Genomic DNA, 21056 nt, shown 5'->3' on the forward strand with positions numbered 1-21056 from the left:
AATTCAGAAAAGGAGGTGGAGCCGCAAATAGCCAATCAGATTTGTCTTATTTTAATGAAAATTATTGATGACAAAGACTTACAAACTTGGTCATTAAGTAATTGTGTGTTAAGGTTAGAAAAAGGGGCCATAGCGAACACCAGCCAAACACATAATTAGGCAATGCCGGGTCATCGGTGGGCGGAGAAAAACACAAATTTCACTGGGAAAATGTAAACTGCAGCCATTCTTACACTATTAATTGTAGTGTTCTAAAATTTTGCACAGTTGGTCACTGGGTGACTGGGATTAATATTAAGAAAAGTGGGTGGAACCTACAAAAACCAATCACAATTCACCTATTGATTTTCAAGGGGAATATTTAATTGCTGACATTTTTGCACTGTTAATTTGGCACAAGCCTCAAACCTGGTAGAGTTGATCATTGGGTGACTGGGGTTAAAAATTGAGAAAAGGGGTGGAGCAGAAAATACAAAATACAAGGTAAATAAATCAGCGCTTATCAGGTTTGTCGAGGGAGGATTCCAGGACACTTCGGGGGAGCCAGCGCTGGACTGCCTGCAGCTACAGGGGGGGAGGAGGAAGCCTCATTGGGACCCTGAGGCTTCCCCCTCCCGAGGTGACTACCACCAGGGGTACTTTTTTTGTTACAGGTGATTTGGGATTGAGTGGTCTATTTCTGCTTTTCTAATATTATAAACATGTTCGTATAGTCTCCGTTTAACTTCCCTTTCCGTTTTGCCAACATACTGGAGGCCACAGGGGCATTCCAATAAACATACAATGTATGTATTGTTGCAATTGAAAAAACGTTTGATTTTAAATATCTCTCCTGTGTGTCTGCTGGTAAATGTAGTCACTTTTCTGGGTTAGTTAGTGCTGTACCGCACCCAAAGCATCTTTTACATTTGTAAGGTCCAAAAAGGTGTTTGTGAGGAAACGCGGAAAAGCCGCCGCAAGGGCTCAGAGTGAGGTGGCTGTTTCCGCGTCTAACATGGCGGCACAACGCGAAGAAACTGCCGCATGCCGCATGGGCAGAGCGGTGGAGTCTGCGTTGGGAGCGGCGGATTGCACGCATGACAAAGCAGCTGACATTGCGACTAAACCGCCGCTCACTTAGAGAGCGGGGCCGCGGTCCCCGCGCCTGAATCGGTGGTTGCATCACAAGACATGTCTGGTGTGGCTGGGACTGCTAGTCCACACAGGTTTAGAAGGACGCGTGCGCGCGCTGAGATGCAGAGCTTATATGACAGCCAGTAAAAGGGTCAGCTGACCAGGCGGGTCAGCTGACAAATTCACCACCTGCCACTGGTCCAGCACTTAGGGGAGGCGCTGGAGAGCGCTTCACTATATATACTGGGTGCTGGTCATTCTCTGGTTGTCTGCCGTTGCGATCACTACGTGGTAGCACTCAAACCTTGTCTGTATCTGTGTTCTAGCATAGTTTCCAAAGGTGTTGACATCAAGGCGTTCACACCTTAGCATTAGGAACATTGAATTGTATTATTTGTTATGACCTTCTGCCTGCCTGACTATCCCTCTGAACTCTGATCTTGTACCTTGCTATTTCTGATTCCCTGTTGCCAAACTCTGCTCGTTCCTGGACTCTGTATTTGCCTCCTGATTCTGTACTGTGCTATTCTGATACTCCGTTGCCAAACCCTGCCTGTTCATGGGATTCCGTATCTGTCTCCTGAATCTGTACCTTATTTGTCTGTGTGTTAACGACCTGGCTTGCCCGATCTCGAGAACTGGCCTTACTGTTAGAGGCAGTTCCCAGACCTGTTAGTGACACCCTCTCACTGGTGTCACTCACACTCTGTCCTTCCTACTCTCAGCCTAGCTCCTCCCCCGGGAGAGTCTAGGCCTACGGAAGGAACTACTACTGTGCTATACTCAAAGTATCGCTGTTGCTCTAACACATTCACTTGTCATCTCAGGTGTCCAGAGGTTAGTAGATATATCTGATTATCGGTGATACTGCAGATCATCAATAATCGGGTATATTCTGTATTCTCAGTGATACTGCAGTTCACCGGTAATCAGACCCTCTCTGTGTTACACAGATCGTTACAGTGTTACTATTCACTGGTTGTTTGTATAGGGTACTAATTATAATTCGGTTTTGTAGGTTCGGACCTTTCCTAAAGATGACTTGGGGTTTGTCTGTAATTACTTCAGTTAGATTGGGATCCAATTTCAAGATTGGCCATTTTTTATCCACACATTTTTTAATCTCTCTATGTTGTATATTAAAATCAGTGATAAAAGCACACTTAAATAAATGATCTCCTTTATCTTCTGGTATGATGGTATCTCACGATTGTGTATCATATCCATTCTATTTTTCAAGCCAATTTCATCATGTACTTGCAGTAGGGATTCATATTCATATCCTTTTTCCACTAATCTGTTAACTAAAACATCCGACTGCTTATAAGTCTTCAATGTGGGTACAGTTTCTAAAAACACTTAAAATTGGCCCGATGGTATGGCTGTAAGCCAGCTGGGATGATGGCAACTATCCAGTGGAATATAGCTGTTATGGTCTGTGCTTTTAAAAAAGGTCGATGGGCCACATTTTTTTGCTACTAAATCAAAAAATGTACTTTCTCTGTTCTGTATTCACAGTTAAAAACCAAGTTGTCATTATAAAAATTAATAAAAGCAACTCCTTTAACAATGTTTCATCTCCTTTTCAGATAAAAAAAAATAGATCATTTATATATATTTTCCATAAAAGCAGGTTCTCGTGTCGGTTATTAGGAATAAAAAGGTCCTCCCACCTTGTCATGAACAGATTGGCTAAACTTGGAGCGTATCTTGCGCCCATAGCCACGCCTTTAGTTTGTTTATAAAACGTACTGTTAAAACCAAAATAATTATGGCTCATTGCAAAGTCTAAAGCTTCAATGAGAAAATCCACCATGTTGCTATTCATGTCAGAGGGGTTTCTCAAATAATACTGCACCTCTTTGAGGCCTGCATGCTGATCGATCACGGTATACAAGGAGGAAACATCAGCTGTTACTAAAAAGTGCGATGCTAAAAATTCAAAAGTATCTAAAATCTCTATAAGGTGCTTTGAATCTTTGAGGTAGGAAGGAATTTTTAAAACTAACGATTGCAAAAAGGTATCCAAAAAGTGTCCTAGACGGGATGATACAGAATTTATTCCACTTACAATTGGCCTGCCTGGAGGGTTCACAGGATTCCGGTGGATCTTTGGCAGGCAGTACAGTACGGGAGTTCTTATATATGAAGGTATCAAATACTTACTCTCTTTGTCCATAATCAGGCCCTTCTGAACCCTCTTCTTTACCAGTTGGTTTAGTTCCTGGTGGTATTTGCACCCCGGATCTATTTTCATGATCTGATAGGTCTGGTTGTCCTTCAATAACTTGGTGTTCAATAACTTTTAATATTCAGAAAAGTGGGTGGAGCCTAAAAAATCTAATCAAAATTCACTTATTGATTTTCAAGGGGAATATTTAATTGCTGCCATTCTTGCACTGTTAATGGCACAAGCCACAAACCTGGTACAGTTGGTCATTGGGTGACTGGGTTTCAAATTTAGACAAAGGGGTGGAGCGGCAAACAGCCAGATTTGTTTCACTTTAATGCAAATGATTGATGCCAAAGACCACAAAGAAAATGTGGTCATTGAGTAATTGTGTGTTGGGGTTAGAAAAAGTGGGTGCAGTCGAGAAAACTGAGAAACATTGCGCAGAAAATTTTGCTGCAGATAAATTTCAAGCTGAGAGCTGTGGGGAGTGGACATTCCCCTGAAGATTGCGATGGGGATTGAAATGGATCTACCATGATGCCATCCGTAGTTCCCATTCAGTGGCCACCATATATTCTTTCCTGACCCGCTGCTACTCCCGTCGTGTAGTCTGTCAGCTTCCACATCACGAGATTGTGGATGTCTTGAAGCTGTTCGTTGTGGCTGCACACCCGATATACTACAAGGTAAATCATGCACTGCCAGCCTGCCAGAGAAGTTTGTGTGTACCGACCTGGAGTGTTAGATGCAAGCTTGCTCAAATCTGTATTCGGGAGACATCTGGATAGTTGTATCCGGATACAAGCTGTGGGGGGGGGGGGGGCAATCTTACCTGCATGATGTCTTCTTCGGTCCGTCTCTGGAGCCTCCCACGATGCGGTCCAAGCGGAGGTCACGTAACTACAAACAGGGATGGTCGTAGTCAGCCAACTTCGCTACGCTGGAACTACGCATATTTTTACGCAAATACGCTTCGCAATCTATGGCTATGTAATCATAAACTTCACTACGTTTGCATTACGTAGACTACGCGTTAAAATACGCAAGCTTCGCGTAGTGCGACGCGTAGTTGATGCGACCGCTTATGCCCTTATGCGGAAAAATTTCCGCAATAATCTGCTACCTATGTGCATATATAAACTAATATAAGCGTACATTCCACCTTCCAATGCGGAATTGTATGCGTATAAAAGGGCAATAATATTTCTGCGCATGCGAAATGATCCATATAGACGCAGTTCCTGCACGCGTAGTTGACTTCACAATACATACGTCAACTACGCGTAGCGGGCGAAGCTTCACATAGCGGGACTATGATTACGCGGAAATGCGTACGTGTAGTTCTTAAACTTCGCCTACGAACTACGATGCGTAGTTGCGTGCTTAGACGCGTAGATTTGCGCTGGCGTAGTTTACGAGCAACCCTGACTACAAACACTTCCTCCTTCCGGGTTGAAGGAGAAAGTGTTTGTAGTCACGTGACCGGCGCATGGAGCGCATCGTGGGAGGCGCCAGGGATGGACCGAAGAAGACGTCATGCAGGTAAGATTGGTGCCCCACCCCCCTGCACAGCTTTACTGGGAGATATCCGGATACAACTATCCGGGTGTCTCCCGAATACGTATTTGAGCAAGCCTGGTTAGATGGACAGGTCAGCACAAAGCAGAATTAGGAGATCCCGCAGTTACATACCTGCTTTGGTACTTTTGAAAACTATTCCCCTCGCATGATTGTCAAAGTTGACTTTCAAACTGTGCAACATGTACGAGTACTGGCCGGGGACCATCCGAGTGCCAGCACCCTGCAAATATGCCCACAAGCTGGCTTTCTTGGCCGGGCAGTTCCTTCACCATGAGCCTTCCATTCAGCTGTGTGATATAAGCTCTTCTTTCTTTTAGGGCATCGTGTTTTGCCCATCGCCCACACAATTACTTTGATAGCCTTCCCTCTTGGTTTTATTGTTCTGTCCAGGGATCGTGTTCCAGATCTCTTCCAAAACGGATGTAACTTGAAATAATCTTTTATTATTTTTTGTTTTATTTATTTATTTTTTTGGGGGGGGGGGGGTGATAACAATACAAAATAAACCAAACAATAGTTAATGTGTTGAGTTGAGGAGTGTCCCACTCTACCGGGCTTGGGCATCACAGTATGCTTACTAAGAGGGACAGAGAAACATCAAGAGGAGCTGAGGGTTTAAAATTGGTGAGACCTCTGAAACAGTTCCACCACTTTGTGCTTATAGTGAGAGTCCGGTAGCATTGCCACCCAGTACAGGTCGTTCTCCTTGAGCCTTTTTATACGGGGGTCCCTCAACCGGCAGGACAGCATGAAAGACCCCATTTGAACAAAGAGGGATGCCGAGCTAGCCAGCTCCTCTTCCTCACTGAGGTCACAAAAGGTCTCCTCCTCCCTCCCAGTCCCTCGGTGACCGTGTTCTGTCTGTGGAGTATCACACACACACATAAAGGGAGGGGGGACACCAAGAGCCCAATAGTGTGATATTGTATAGATGATAATTAATAATGCGTAATATAACAATTTAATACTCACAAACCAGGGTTACCATTAGGCAACCACTGTGAAGGCAGGTGGGGAGATTAACCTGACCCCACTCAGGATTAAAAGTCGCTCTCTGTGGACGGAAAGAAGATGGGTACAACCCTCCACCAAGGGTGGACTTAGCAATATGTAGAAGCTTTCCAGAGGCGCCAATAGAATAAAAGTCACTTAAACGAGCTTAAAACCGATGGGTCAGTGGTGGGCCTATCCCATCCATGCGGACAAAGCAAACTAAGGAAGGACTGTGGCATCAACAGTCAAACAACAATTTATTTATACTCCACAGTAAAAATAGGCAACGCGTTTCACGGGCTCAATCCCGCTTCATCAGGCCAATCAAAAAGGAGCATACAGCTGAAAACAAAGTGTCAGAGGACATAGTGTAAGGCAGGTTTTGTGAGTATCACTCATGTTCACAAACAATTCAATGTCAAATTGTTGACATTAAATTGTTTGTGAACATGAGTGATACTCACAAAACCTGCCTTACACTATGTCCTCTGACACTTTGTTTTTTAGCTGTATGCTCCTTTTTGATTGGCCTGATGAAGCGGGATTGAGCCCGTGAAACGCGTTGCCTATTTTTACTGTGGAGTATAAATGAATTGTTGTTTGACTGTTGATGCCACAGTCCTTCCTTAGTTTGCTTTGTCCGCATGGATGGGATAGGCCCACCACTGACCCATCGGTTTTAAGCTCGTTTAAGTGACTTTTATTCTATTGGCGCCTCTGGAAAGCTTCTACATATCACACACACACAGAGCTATGCAATAGTGCAAATACAATACAGTGATAACAGAGGCCCTGGCTATGATTAAAGCGGATCCGAGGTGAAAAAATAACTATAACAAGTAACTTGTCCTTATTTAGTTTAGTTAAGTTTAGATGGTTTACACAGTAAACTAGCTGTAAACAGCTTCATCAGTAAATACATTTTTTTCCTGTTATACAATGAGAGCTGCCAATTTCTGCTTGGAATCCTTACACAGGTAATCTTATTTTTATCTCCACACCTCAGACTGTGCAAACTCCACTCCCCCTTCCCTCCCCTTGCCTCCGAAATCCCGTGCATGCTCAGTGTGTGCTGGGGCTGTTCTGTGTGAACATCAGACCTCATGTCAGTGCAGCTTACCCCCCCCCCCCCTAAATGACAGACAGCAGTGGGCTCCTATCCTCCATCCTGTGACGATCCACGCTGGCTCCCACTGCTACTTTGGCGTCAGAGGAGCTAGGGGGGGGGGGGGGTGGGGGCTGGCTTTCTGTTTTTATTAGGTGATATATATAAAAAAATAGTCATTTGGAGGGTGTATTGCCCTAAAAAAGTATGTCCAACAGGCACAAAAAGGAGGACATCAAAACTTGGTCAGCCTGCTCTATATTTATTCCTACATGCCCAGGTGACAGGACACTTCAGGGTGTTGTCCCCATAGATAGCAGCCCTCCTGCAGGGCTCCCGGCAGCTAGGAGGATGTGTGACTACTAGTCTGGAGAGAGGGGGTCGTGGCTGCACTACACACAGTGCTCTGCCAGGACAGACTTCCCCCCTCTCCCTCTTTAGAATGAGGATCCATCCCCTGGTGTGTGTCCCAATGATTAGAAGCTGCCTCTCCTCCTCCATTTCAGCAGATCAGCGCAGCATAATAACTCCCCTGACTCCAGCGTGGAAGTCTTCTCTTATCTGCATTCCGACCACGTAACTCTGCCTCTGTGCTCTGGTCTTCCTGCATGTCAGGTGAACTCGCATGACATGCAGACCAGGAACACAGACCAGAGGCAGAGCTACGGGATCAGAGTGCAGACTAGTGTTGGGCGAACAGTGTTCGCCACTGTTCGGGTTCTGCAGAACATCACCCTGTTCGGGTGATGTTCGAGTTCGGCCGAACACCTGATGGTGCTCGGCCAAACCGTTCGGCCATATGGCCGAACTAAGAGCGCATGGCCGAACGTTCCCCGAATGTTCGGCTAGCGCTGTGATTGGCCGAACGGGTCACGTGGTTCGGACCCGAACGCGCTCTGATTGGCCGAACTGTCACGTGGTTCGGGTAAATAAATACCCGAACCACGTCATATCTCCGCCATTTGTCTGTGGGTTTAGCTTTGGGTAGGCAGGCAGGGTAGTTCGCGCTCCAGCCACGCTAGCCAGGGTCCCCCCTGTCATTGTGTCACTGCTGGGAACAGTAGTACACCGCTTGCTCAGCCACACTATATAGCATTCTGTTTACTGCCACTCTGTGTACCTCGCTCAGCCACACTATATAGCATTCTGTTTACTGCCACTCTGTGTCTGCTGGGAATAGTAGTACACCGCTTGCTCAGCCACACTATATAGCATTCTGTTTACTGCCACTCTGTGTACCTCGCTCAGCCACACTATATAGCATTCTGTTTACTGCCACTCTGTGTCTGCTGGGAATAGTGGTACACCGCTCGCTCAGCCACACTATATAGCATTCTGTTCACTGTTCTGTGTCTGCTTGGAATAGTGGTACACCGCTCGCTCAGCCACACTATATAGCATTCTGTTTACTGTTCTGTGTCTGCTGGGAATAGTGGTACACCGCTCGCTCAGCCACACTATATAGCATTCTGTTTACTGTTCTGTGTCTGCTGGGAATAGTGGTACACCGCTCGCTCAGCCACACTATATAGCATTCTGTTCACTGTTCTGTGTCTGCTGGGAATAGTGGTACACCGCTCGCTCAGCCACACTATATAGCATTCTGTTCACTGTTCTGTGTCTGCTGGGAATAGTGGTACACCGCTCGCTCAGCCACACTATATAGCATTCTGTTTACTGTTCTGTGTCTGCTGGGAATAGTGGTACACCGCTCGCTCATCCACACTATATAGCATTCTGTTCACTGTTCTGTGTCTGCTGGGAATAGTGGTACACCGCTCGCTCAGCCACACTATATAGCATTCTGTTCACTGTTCTGTGTCTGCTGGGAATAGTGGTACACCGCTCGCTCAGCCACACTATATAGCATTCTGTTCACTGTTCTGTGTCTGCTGGGAATAGTGGTACACCGCTCGCTCAGCCACACTATATAGCATTCTGTTTACTGTTCTGTGTCTGCTGGGAATAGTGGTACACCGCTCGCTCAGCCACACTATATAGCATTCTGTTTACTGTTCTGTGTCTGCTGGGAATAGTGGTACACCGCTCGCTCAGCCACACTATATAGCATTCTGTTTACTGTTCTGTGTCTGCTGGGAACAGTAGTACACCGCTCGCTCAGCCAGAGTATATAGCATTGTGTTTACTGCCACTCTGTGTACACCGCTCAGCCAGACTATATACCATTGTTTACTGACACTCTGTGTACACCGCTCAGCCAGACTATATACCATTGTTTACTGACACTCTGTGTACACCGCTCAGCCAGACTATATACCATTGTTTACTGCCACTCTGATTCTGCTGGGAACAGTAGTACACCGCTCGCTCAGCCAGACTATATACCATTGTTTACTGACACTCTGTGTACACCGCTCAGCCAGACTATATACCATTGTTTACTGCCACTCTGATTCTGCTGGGAACAGTAGTACACCGCTCGCTCAGCCAGACTATATACCATTGTTTACTGACACTATATAGCAGACTATATAGCATTGTGTGTACACCGCTCAGCCAGACTATATACCATTGTTTACTGACACTCTGTGTACACCGCTCAGCCAGACTATATACCATTGTTTACTGCCACTCTGATTCTGCTGGGAACAGTAGTACACCGCTCGCTCAGCCAGACTATATACCATTGTTTACTGACACTCTGTGTACACCGCTCAGCCAGACTATATACCATTGTTTACTGCCACTCTGATTCTGCTGGGAACAGTAGTACACCGCTCGCTCAGCCAGACTATATAGCATTGTGTTTACTGCCACTCTGTGTACACCGCTCAGCCACACTATATAGCATTGCGTACTCTGCCAGTCAGTGTGTATATTGCTGGGATCAGTAATACTCCACTCACCGTCAACCACTATATGAGCTCAACATGAGTTCCCCAGAGACCTCCGCTGTGAGCAGCACTCCCAACAACAGCAACAGCCAACGCCCCACGCAAGCTATAACATCCACCCCAGCAGCCAGTGGTCAGCAGCAGCCCTCCCCGGAGGAGAACGTTGTGTCCATCAGTCCGTCGCCAGAGCGATTAATGAGGGCTGCCATTGAGGAGATGATGGGGCCTGATGTGGAGGAGGAGGTCTGGCTCAGGCCAGCATCCCAAGTTAATGTTGAGGACGATGAGGGGTCTGTGTCTGGGGATGTTGGGGTGGCAGAGGTGGTGGGTGGGTCAGACTCAGGAGAAGAGTTGTATGATGAGGATGATGATCGGGACCATCTGTATGTGCCTCAGAGTCCGACCCCGGAAAACATGTTGTATCGTGTGTTTAGGTACTAAAATCTGCGTTCCCTCCCAGTAGTGTTGGGCGAACAGTGTTTGCCACTGTTCGGGTTCTGCAGAACATCACCCTGTTCGGGGTGACTATATAGCAGACTATATAGCATTGTGTTTAATGCCACTCTGTGTACACGGCTCAGCCACACTATATAGCATTGTGTTTACTTCCACTCTGTGTCTGCTGGGAACAGTAGTACACCGCTCACCCGCCACTGTATAGCATTGTGCTCTGTGTCACTGCTGACAATAGTGGTACACCGCTCACTCACCACTGTATAGCATTTCTGTACTGCCACTGTACTGCTGCCAGTCAGCGTGTACTTTAAGGATAAGTGAAATGAGGAAGAAATCCGGTGAAAGAGGGAGGGGCAAGGGAAGAGGTGTTTCCCCTGACGGTTCACGTACAGGCCACAGGGGAGCACCCAAGAAAACCCACTCAATACTGCCCATGTTGTCCAGGACAACAACCCTCACAGATCCAAAAGAACAGGACCAGATAATTACTTGGATGACCTCTCAAGCGTCCAGCAGTGGGTTAAGCAGCACCAGCACATCACGCACGAGGTCCGAGTCCTCAGCCAGTTAAAGTCTGGGCTTTCTTTGAAGACTGCACTGAGGATGTTACCATGGCGATTTGCAAGGTGTGCAAGACCCGCCTGAGCAGGGGGAAAAGTATTAACAACCTCTCCACCACCAGCATGAGCCGCCACATTCTATCCAAACATCCCACTCTGTGGGCAAACGCGGCAGGACAGGGTACCACCAGCAACACTGCCTCCCTTGGGTTCACCAGACTCACCACCAGACCCGCCTCAGCAGCAGCAGTAGCCCAGCCATTGCGTGGTTCACAACATTCACAAACATCAGACGATGCTGACACTGTCACTTTCCGGACTAGTGCTCTTGAGGTCTCCCAGTGTTCATCAAACACAACAACCAACAGCCCTTCGGTGTGCAGCGCTACGGTTGAGTTGTCTGTCTCTGAGATGTTTGAGCACAAGAGGAAATTGCCAGCAAATGACCCCCGGGCCGTGGCAGTAACAGCCAGCCAGCATAGCCAAGCTTCTGGCCTGCGAAATGCTGCCATATCGAGTGGTGGAGACAAACAGCTTCAAGGGCATGATGTCAGTGGCCATCCCACGTTACGTGGTTCCCAGCCGCTACCACTTTGCGCGCTCTGCAGTGCCTGAGTTGCATGAGCACGTGGTCAGCTAAATAACCCGAAGCTTGAAGAATGCCGTTGCCTGCAAGGTTCACCTCACCACTGACACCTGGACGAGTGCGTTCGGCCAGGGTCGATACATCTCCCTTACCGCGCACTGGGTGAACCTTGTGGAGCCTGGCAGCGATTCCTCACCTGCTACGGCGCGGGTGTTGCCCACGCCGCAAACAGCTGGATAACAACAGCAGCACCTACCTCTCTGACTCCTTCTCCTCCAACGCATCTCAAAGCTGTACCTCATCCGGAAATGCTAACCCAGCACCAGCAGCAGTAGGATCGTGGAAGCAGTGCAGCACAGCTGTTGGCATGCGTCAGCAAGCGTTGCTGAAGCTGATCTGCCTTGGGGATAAGCAGCACACAGGGGAGGAAATTTGGAGGGGAATAAAGGAACAGACGGATTTGTGGCTGGCACCGCTGGACCTGAAACCGGGCATGAAGCTAGACACCTGGCACGAACTGGCAATGTACGCAATAGAGGTGCTGGCTTGCCCGGCAGCCAGCGTTATGTCGGAACGCTGTTTCAGTGCTGCCGGAGGCATCATCACAGATCGGCGTATCCGCCTCTCCACAGAAAATGCAGACCGTCTGACTCAAATTAAAATGAATCAATCCTGGATTGGAAACGACTACGCAACACTCCTGGACCCCAACCAAGTAACATGACCGATGAACATCTGGGATGGTTTAGCGTTTCCGGTCCCTGTTTATTGAACCTCTCATCTGTATTACATTTATGACTGCATGGCGGCAAAAAGCATTGCTGCTATATCCGCACGCTTTTTGTCCTCATGCAAGGCCTGGGTTGTTGTGTCTCACAAAGCGTGGCCTTCTCCTCCTGCGCCTCCTCCTGTTCCATCACGTGTGCTGCTGCTGCTGCTGCTGCTGCTGGGTTACCGTTGCCGGTCCCTGTTTATGGAACCTCTTATCTTTATTACATTTATGACTACATGGCGGTACAAAGCATGCTATCCGCACGCTTTTTGTCCTCATGCAAGGCCTGGGTTGTTGTGTCTCACAAAGCGTGGCCTTCTCCTCCTGCGCCTCCTCCTGTTCCATCACGTGTGCTGCTGCTGCTGCTGGGTTACCGTTGCCGGTCCCTGTTTATGGAACCTCTTATCTTTATTACATTTATGACTACATGGCGGTACAAAGCATGCTATCCGCACGCTTTTTGTCCTCATGCAAGGCCTGGGTTGTTGTGTCTCACAAAGCGTGGCCTTCTCCTCCTGCGCCTCCTCCTGTTCCATCACGTGTGCTGCTGCTGGGTTAGCGTTGCCGCGTGGTCCCTGTTTATTGAACCACTTATCTTTATTACATTTATGACTGCATGGTGGTACAAAGCATGCTATCCGCACGCTTCTTGTCCTCATGCAAGGCCTGGGTTGTTGTGTCTCAAAGCGTGGCCTTCTCCTCCTGCGCCACCCTCCTCCTGTTCCATCACGTGTGCTGCTGCTGGGTTAGCATTACCGGTCCCTTTTCCTGGAACCTCTTATATGTATTACATTTATGACTGCATGCCGACAAAAAGCATGTTACCTGTGCAAAGAAAACAGACATTTCCCGCATTTAAAAGACAGTTTTCCCTTTGAAACTTTAAAATCGATTTTCTCAAAAACTATAAGCTCTTTTTGCTAAATTTTTTTTTCCTCTTGTACCCACTCCCAAGGTGCACATACCCTGTAAATTTGGGGTATGTAGCATGTAAGGAGGCTTTACAAACCACAAAAGTTCGGGTCCCCATTGACTTCCATTATGTTCGGAGTTCGGGTCGAACACCCGAACATCGCGGCCATGTTCGGCCTGTTCGGCCCGAACCCGAACATCTAGATGTTCGCCCAACACTAGTGCAGACAAGAGAAAACTTCCACGCTGGAGTCAAGGGAGTTACGCCACGCTAATCTCCTGGAAGGGAGGAGGGGCCGCTTCTGATACACCTGCCGCGCTGATCTGCAGGTCTGCAAACAGAATAGCCAGCACAAGTAAGGGACACGCTGGCTTCCACCGCTACTTCTTCTACCAGCTTCCAGGTCAGATTTATGTGCTGTGACCCTCTGACAGACAGGGCCGGAGCTACCATAGGAAAAAATGGGCAATTGCCCCAGGGCCCCAGAGCCCATAGGGGCCCTCAAGGTGTCCCTCCCCCATCTTAGCTGTTGCTCCCCAGGGACTCTTCAGAGTCTGTTAAGTTGGGAGGTGATTGGGGGAGGGTCAGCAGCCAGCTCAGCGGCCCAGGAGGGAAATTTGTCTGCAACAAAGGGCCTCTAATGACGCTTTTTGGTCGGGGGTGTCTGTTGGGGGGCCCCCAGGCTAATTTTACCCTAGGGCCCAATTGTCACTTGAACCGGCCCTGCTGACAGATGCTGCTGCTCATGCTACTGCGTACGTTAAAAAGGGGCGCTGGGAAAAAAGGGTGCCGGGTTTTTAACGATAAGCATGGATAACGTTTAAAAATGTATTGTACTGTATTTCGTTTAAAATTAATGTTTTTTAACGTTATAAATCATTAAATAATGTGCATTAAATCGGCAATTGTAAAAACGTTAATCTTTCGTTTAAATAGTGAAACGTATAATAACGTTTAAAAAAAAAATTACTAAGTAACCCTCCCTGTACCTACCCCTAACCCCTAGACCCCCCTGTTGATGCCTAAACCTAAGACCCCCCCTGTTGGTGCCTAAGTAACCCTCCCTGTACCTACCCCTAACCCCTAGACCCCCCTGTTAGTGCCTAAACCTAAGACCCCCCTGTTGGTGCCTAAACCTAAGACCCCCCTGTTAGTGCCTAAACCTAAGACCCCCCTGTTGGTGCCTAAACCTAAGACCCCCCTGTTGGTGCCTAAACCTAAGACCCCCTGTTGGTGCCTAAACCTAAGACCCCCCTGTTGGTGCCTAAACCTAAGACCCCCCTTTTGGTGCCTAAACCTAAGACCCCCTGTTGGTGCCTGAACCTAAGACCCCCCTGTTGGTGCCTAAACCTAAGACCCCCCTGTTGGTGCCTAAACCTAAGACCCCCCTGTTGGTTTTTTCGTTTAAAAATAATGTAAAAAAAAAAAAAGTACTGTTTTTCGTTTAAAAATAATGTTTGGGAAAAAATATTGTACTGTTTTTCGTTTAAAAATAATATTTAAAAATGTATAAATCATTAAATAATGTGTAATCATGAGAAACAGTAATAAAACATTAAGTCTCCGGGCGCCGCTTTTAAAACGTTAGTTTTCTCCGGGGCCCTTTTTTCCTATCGGGCGCACATTAAACGATATTCATTATAGGAGTGAATGGTGGCGCCCGATTTGTCCACTAGCCTCAGGCGCCCGAATTTACTGTTTCCCATGCTACTATCACGTGAGTTCAGCAGCCTTTAGACTTGAATCACCGCCTCTGCCTCCTCCTTAAGGTGGCCACACACCATACAATGTTTTAAATATCTGTTCAATTTAAGAATTGCAATCAGTTTTTCTGACTGATTGTAACATTTCAAAAATATGACCAATGTACCACACACCTATGTTCAATTTTTTCCCCAATTAAGATAAAAAATGATTGAAAACTCTGACAAAATTGCTAGGGTGTGTATATTAATAAATTGACAATCCAACACACACCATACAATCTTCAGAGAGATTGAAGAAAAATATCTGGCATTCCGGATCGATAAAAATCGAAGAAAACGGGAAATCCGATCGGATTGTTCAGTTGAATGAAAAAAAAGCTTTTTCGGGAGATACAATCGTTTTTATCGAATTGCCGTAAAATCGGATCATTTTATTGTATGGTGTGTGGACACCTTTAGCCAAAGCCTCCTCCTCACGATAATTAGGTCCCATGAGTGACTGCAGCCTGGGACAGAACGCCGCAGCGTTTAGAGGAGCTGAGGGGGCGTGGCTTTCTGTTTTTATTAGGTTTTTATTATATAATATAGAAAGAAATAGGCAATTATAAAGTGTAATGCCCCAAAAAATGTCCAAAAGGCACAAAAACAGGGGCTTCAAAACTTGGTCTTGGATCCACTTTAACTACTTTGGCCTCCTGGACGTACTAGCTACGCCCAGGAGGCCATGTGCGCGGCCACGCGCTCCCGCGGCCGATCGTGCGCGTGCATGCACGCTCCCGGCCGCGGATCGTTAGCCCACGAATCAGTGTATCGGGCTATGGTGCCCGATCACTGATTCCTCTCCCCCGCAGAAAAAGCGACAGCTTCTCTCAGAAGCTCCGCTTTTTCTGGCTGTTGCGTCTCCCGTGCGTCCCTCTAAGCGTCATGTAAACAAACTCATGGCCGCCATCTTGTGGCCAAAAAGTAATACTACATCTGAAAGTAAAAAATAAATAAAAATTAACACACATTTACATTATAAACACATTGTTTACCTCCCACCCTCCCAAAACTACCCAAATAAAATGTTTAATATAAAAAAAAACCATTACAATTAAAAAAAAAAATGTAAATATTTACCTAAGGGTCTAAACTTTTTAAATATCAATGTAAAGATGAAATATTTCTATATTTTTTTTATTCTAAACTTGTAAATAGTGATAGATGCAAAACGGAAAAAATGCACCTTTATTTCCAAATAAAATATTGTCGCCATACATCGTTATAAGGACATAATTTTAACGGTGTAATAAACGGGACATATGGGCAAATACAATACGTGAGTTTTAATTATGGAGGCATGTATTATTTTAAAACTATAATGACTGAAAACTGAGAAATAATGCATTTTTTCTGTTTTTTTCTTATTCTTCCTGTTAAAATGCATTTACAGTAAAGTGGCTCTTAGCAAAATGTATCCCCCAAAGAAAGCCTAATTGGCGGCGTAAAAAACAAGATATAGATCAGTTCATTGTGATAAGTAGTGATAAAGTTATAGGCTAATTAATGGGAGGTGAACATTGCTCGGATGCATAAAGTGAAAACGACTGAAGGCTGAAGTGGTTAAGGACCATTGTGTGTTTGAAACATGTTAGCAGACATGTTGTGCTGTATTTTACTGCTTCAATAAAGATTACAATTGCTGAATCATCGAGCAGAACATCACTTACTTGGACATTGGCTGTTTGAGGTGGAGTTGCCTTGTTCCTGCTCTGACCCTGCTGTGTGGTAGGTTGAGCGAACTTCACTTAACATATCATAATAGAGGCCCTACTGCAGTGGTAGTAGTCTGCTGCTTGTGTAATGTGGGAAAGTGTTTGGCCGGTGTTGGCTCTGCCCACTTTTTCTAATCCTAACACACAATTACTCTATTACTCAATGACCTAGTTTGGGAAATTATGTTTTTTGGCATTAATAATTTGCATTGAAATTAAACAAATCTAATTGGCTGTTTGTGGCTCAACCCCTTTCCTGAATTTGAACCCCAGTCACGAAAAGATCAACTGTGCCAGGTTTGAGGCTTGTGCCATTAACAGTGCAAGATTGGCAGCAATGAAATCTTTCCCCTTGAAAATCAATAAGTGAATTTTGATTGGCTTTTGTGGGCTCCTCTCACTTTTCTGAATATTAATCCCAGTCACTCATAGACCAACTGTGCAAAAATTGAGAACTCTACCATTGACAGTGTAAGAATGGCTGCAGCTTTCATTTTTACACTAAAATTTGTATTTATCTCCGCCCACTGATGTACTGACGTTACCCGGGCATGTATTTGGCTGAGGTTGGCTGTGGCCACTTTTTCTAACCCTAACACACAATTACTCAATGACCACGTTTGTGAGATTTGTGGTCTTTGGCATGAATAATTTGCATTGAAATGGAACAAATCTGATTGACTGTTTGTTGCTCCACCCCCTTCTCTGAATTTTTAACCCCAGTCTCCCAATGACCATCTGTACCAGGTTTGAGGCTTGTGCCATTAACAGTGCAAGAATGACAACAATTAAATATTTCCCTGGAAAATGAATAGGTGAATTATGAGTGCCAAATTTCATTCAAATCCGTTCAGCCATTTTTGCGTGATCGAGTAACAAACATCCAAACATTCAAATTAGAAAGATTAGAAGGGGCCCCACCTGTGCGTCAGTGATAGGGCTGTCTGTGGAGTGTCACGTGAGGGAATTCAGGCTGATTGGCTGCCATGTGCATGCTGACTGTGATGTAAGGAGTCAAAGTTTAGCCCTATGATCATGTATGGGGCGGATCAAATATCGTCATGTGCTTGCGGCGAGCGCAAATACATGATAGATATCACTAGAAGCGTGTAGCTGTTTAAGTACAGCGCTCAACACCAGCCTTGGTAAGTCTCAAATTCCCACAACACACTTCCTTGGCATAAGTTACATGAACAAGAGTCCAGAGTCCACTCTGAAGTCTGCAATCTCAGATCTCCAATACAGATAATAGGTATCACGCTCACCAGATTAGATGGCTGACTAGTTACGATCAGCATAGATAGCATATGATAGATGACATCTCACTTTCCTTTAGCCTTCTCCTTGTATGTTCCTTAGAATAGAAAACAGCAGTACATAGCATAATACTGTTTCAAAAACGGGTACAGCACACCTTCACCCATGCAAATGATCACCCGTGTGATGTAGGGCATATACACCTGAACCCCGGTGCATAAAATTGTTAAGGCTGCGGGCTCACCAGATCTGAACGCTGATCAAATGACAAATCAGCTCTCTGCACATAAACATTCAAGTCCTCTCCTCTGGCAGAATCTTCTCCCCTAATAGACTCAAGGACAAAGTCTCTATAGTGTAATACCGTTTAATAAAATCCGTAAAAACAAAGTAGTGCACTCACATTTTCTGAATAAAATCATGCGCATGTAATCATAACACCGCCGGACGTCCTCTATGCTGCCTGTCTTGCGTCTCCACTCCGTGCTGCGAGGCCACGCCCTACCGGTTTCGTCATATGACTCATCAGGGGCTCGGCCATCGCAGCTACGTGGAGACGCTATAACTCCATTGATATGTAAATTACTTCCTGGTTTTTAGCATCCATTACGCAGCAGCTCAGAATGTTAGGTGCTGCGCGGTCTGATGACAGGTCGCGCTCCGCATCTCTATACACCTTCCTCATAGCCGTGCATATGTATAACATCTAGACACAAAATACTTTATACCCATCTTCAACTTATATCAACATTACCCCATAACGTGATTTAAATGTTATAACTTCATTATACCCAATCCTAATTTAAGAGTCCTTCCACTCTGAAATAAAATTACATAAAATACAGGTATGCACATTGCTGCACATCCATCAAAATAACACCAACTGTGAGACAAATGTCCATACATCTCCCCTTACTCCCAAATAGAATTGAGTAATTACTTTGCATATTAAATCTTTAATTTTATTAATCACAATCGGGATTAAAATTTTGCTCCCCTTAATAGATCCAGAAAGGACATGTGTGACACTTTGATGTATCCAACATTTAACAATAACAATACCTATATTGCATTAAAGTAAGATGTCTTAAACTAACTAACTAACAATAGCACCTCACCACCCCATATGATATTATCTATATGTGTGCCCCCTACCTTACTCCCTCATAGTGTTATCACCAATAGCCTCATAAGTGTGGGCCCAAAATTAAGGGGGTCGTAGCTTGCTATCTCACCAGATCTCCAGTGCTTATCCCTAATCTATATATACGTGTACATTGTGTATCAGCTACGGGAACCCGATGGATAGGAACAGGACTTATATTTAATTATGTATAAATTGCCCCCCACTCTCAGTACTATTAGTCATCTGCAATAAAACAGTTCAGATCCAGGTCCACATTCAAACCCCCCGGTTTCATTGTTTTCATCATGTAAATCCATTTCATTTCCAGTCTTGAAATTTCACGAATCTTATGACAGCCTCTCCATTTTGTTGTAAGTTTCTGCAATGCTGAGAACTGCATAAGAGAGGCATTACAATTGTGCTTCTCTGCAAAGTGTTTGGATAGGCTATGGCTTTGAAATCCCTTTTGGATATTGTTAACGTGCTCATTTATACGGGATTTCAACATCCTTTTTGTTCGTCCTATATATTGGAGTCCACACGGGCACCAAATTAAGTACACTACATGTGTACTGGCGCATGTAATGAACTCCTTAATAGGGAACTCTTCACCACTAATCTTAGACACATTGTGTGTCATTTTCTTTGCAGTGGCTGTGAGACAGGGATTACACTTTTTACAGGGATAAAATCCCTTTTGTCCCCACATGTCAGTACGGTTATTCACCCTTGGTTCATCTATACAGGTTTTGACTAACGTTCTCTGTAAATTTTGGGCTTTTCTGTATATAAATTTGGGATGGGAGGGTATATTTGCTTTCAGTATAGGGTCATTGAGCAACAATCCCCAGTATCTTTTTATAATTCGCTCAACCTCTTTATGCTGCATGTTGTAATCTAAGCATATGGCATACTCGAAGTCTCCATTTTTTGATACTTCAGATTTTTCTCTGAGCATCAGTTCTCTATCATAATGTTTAATCTTTTCAATCTCATTTCTAAGGGGACCCTCTTGGTATCCCTTTTCTAGGAACCTGTGCTGCAACTTTTCAGCTTGTTCCTCATAGTCTGCAGTTTTCGTACAGTTCCTCCTTATCCTTGTGAACTGACTTCTCGGCACACTGTTAAGCCAATTTTTATGATGGCAACTTTTGATTGGTATATATGCATTACGGTCGGTTTTCTTAAAAAACGTTTTTGTGCCGAACCGTTGGTCTTCCTTATAAATAGTCACATCCAGAAATTCTATTTTTTCTTTACTCCAGCTGGCCGTGAGTTTTATGCCCTTTTTGTTCTGGTTGAGCCATTCCACATACTGGATAAGTTGTTCCTCAGTACCCCTCCACATCCATACCAAATCATCTATGTATCTTTTCCAGGAAGTTACATTGGCACTCTCAGGACGTGCCAGTATGTCCATTTCCCAGTCGTCCATAAAGATATTTGCTACGCTGGGTGCATACTTGGCCCCCATTGCACATCCCAATGTTTGTAAATAAAAGAAATCCCCGTACCAAAAATAGTTATGGGTCAACGAAAAATATAACAATTTGAGAATGAAGTCAATCTGATCTTCTTTTAAATCTGTATAGACATTAAGGGCTTGTTTTACTGTCCTCATAGCTTCTTCATGTGGTATGATGGTGTATAAGGCACTGACGTCAGCCGTCACCATATAGTCTTCCTGTCCCACCGTCATGCTATCCAATGTGTGCAGTAATTGTTTCGTATCCCTAAGGAGCAACGTCAATTGTTTAACTACAGGCTGTAGGAATGAGTCTATATATTCTCCAATCCTCTGGTTAAGGGAGCCTATCCCACTAATAATGGGCCTCCCCGGGGGATTGTTGAGATCTTTATGAATTTTTGGGTTCAAATAAATGACGGGTATTCTCGGTGCATCTAACATTAAATATTTAAATTCCGCATCGTTGAGCACCTCCTTATCCAAACCTTCCCTCAGCAATGCTCGTAATTCCTCAGTATATTTCCTTGTGGGGTCCCCTTTCAGTTTCCTATATGTGTTCCCATCTCCCAGGATCCGTTGCATCTCATTGCGGTACTGATCCGCATGCATAACCACTACTCCACCTCCTTTGTCAGCTG

At 45.3% G+C, this 21056-nt stretch overlaps 1 protein-coding gene across 5 annotated transcripts in view; it reads left to right on the top strand.

Moving 5' to 3' along the window:
* LOC137562405 (uncharacterized) overlaps positions 1 to 21056 on the top strand; it is a 428020-nt gene that overhangs the window by 255343 nt on the left and 151621 nt on the right. Inside the window, exon 1 of one of the 5 annotated variants that reach the window (XM_068273749.1) lies at positions 13406 to 13510. The exons of 3 other annotated variants lie outside the window; for them this stretch is intronic. The gene's annotated coding sequence lies outside the window, so the exon portion shown is untranslated. Of the gene's footprint in view, positions 1 to 13405; positions 13511 to 21056 lie in introns of those variants that run through there. One more of the 5 variants, XM_068273759.1, reaches the window with a different exon arrangement.

This window comes from Hyperolius riggenbachi, chromosome 1, assembly GCF_040937935.1.
Source record: "Hyperolius riggenbachi isolate aHypRig1 chromosome 1, aHypRig1.pri, whole genome shotgun sequence".
Classification (NCBI taxonomy): Eukaryota; Metazoa; Chordata; class Amphibia; order Anura; family Hyperoliidae; genus Hyperolius; species Hyperolius riggenbachi.